The sequence below is a fragment of the Callorhinus ursinus genome, unplaced genomic scaffold, assembly GCF_003265705.2.
Source record: "Callorhinus ursinus isolate GAN/ISIS: 27379988/994484 unplaced genomic scaffold, GSC_fseal_2.0 scaffold109, whole genome shotgun sequence".
NCBI lineage: Eukaryota > Metazoa > Chordata > Mammalia > Carnivora > Otariidae > Callorhinus > Callorhinus ursinus.
The window spans coordinates 735,718-736,902 of record NW_027397171.1 but is presented as its reverse complement, the minus strand read 5'-3'; the positions used below and the strand labels follow the sequence as shown (position 1 = coordinate 736,902).

Sequence of the window (1,185 nt, the reverse complement as noted above, 5' to 3'; positions counted from 1 at the left end):
ACGCGGGTGAGGGCGAGAGGCTGGGAGCCGAGCAGAGGGCTCAGAGCCGGCGCCCCGTCCTCCAGGCGCGCCCGCCGCTGTCCGGCCGCGGGAAGCCGTGTCCGCGTTCGCGCCCCAGCACCTGCGCTCCTCCGCCGACGTTCCCGGCCGATCCACAGGGGGCTCTGTCCTCCGCCCGCGGCGCCTCTGTCGTCAGCGCTCCGTCCGACGCGCGCACGTCACAGAAGCGCGCTCCTCCACATCTACTTTAGCGGAAAATCTCCCGCCTTCCGCAGGGTGTCAGGATGGCCGAGTGGTCTAAGGCGCCAGACTCAAGCTCCGCTTCCCCGCGCTGGGGGTTCTGGTCTCCGAATGGAGGCGTGGGTTCGAATCCCACTTCTGACACATCATTTTTTCCTCCTCCCCCTAATTTCCTACACAACTACGCCGATCGGAGCAGCAGGAAGAGAGGTCTTACCAACCTACAGTATTAAAAATGGACTTAAAATTTTCTTAGAGGGGCTGTTAAAACACCGAAAATAGCAAAAGCGAAAGTACCGCGATACCTTCTGAAAGCCGAGCGATCTGGCGCAGACTCAAAAGGGAGCCGAGACGCCTAGCGGACGGCATCGCGAGATGTCTGGGAAGCGCGAGACTTGGGGTTGGCGGCGGGCGGCCGGCCGGCCGAGGCGGGGAGGGGCGACGGCGGCTCCCTCCTCGCGGCCCCGGGCGGCCGGCTCGGCCCGGGCCCCGTCCCCGCCCGGCTCCGTCCTGCGGCAGCTTCCCGCCGCCGCGCTGCGGAGCCGCGCCCGAAGTTTCCCTCGTGCCTGGGCCTCCTCGTCCGCCCCGCGCACGCCCTGACGGGGCCAGACCCGACGGCTCGGCTCTCCCCCGAGCTCCCTGTTGCGTGGCCACGTCTGTGGCGCCCGCCTGCGCGTGGGGGTCCCGCACCCCGGGCGGTCCCCGCCAACAGCGTCCTCCGCCGGGGCTCCTCGCCGCGGGACCTCGCCCCTTGCACGGGCCCCACTCCGGTCAAGCCTTTTTTCTGGCGCCAGGCCCAGCGGGGATTACTGTCCGTCCGGGAGATGCTCCGCGAGTGCTCGTTCGGGGCCGGAGGGTGCAGCCCTGGGCTGCGGCGGCAGAAGTTCACACTGGGGCACGGAAGTGACTTCGGAAAGGAACAAAATAAACGTCGGCCCGTGTGCT

General features: G+C 68.3%; 1 non-coding gene across 1 annotated transcript; it reads left to right on the top strand.

The window, feature by feature from the left end:
* The first annotated feature begins 278 nt into the window (after window positions 1-278).
* Window positions 279-384, top strand: TRNAL-CAA (transfer RNA leucine (anticodon CAA)). The gene is made up of 2 exons: window positions 279-316; window positions 339-384. It is a non-coding gene; the product is annotated as a tRNA-Leu (tRNA).
* The last annotated feature ends 801 nt before the right edge of the window (window positions 385-1,185 follow it).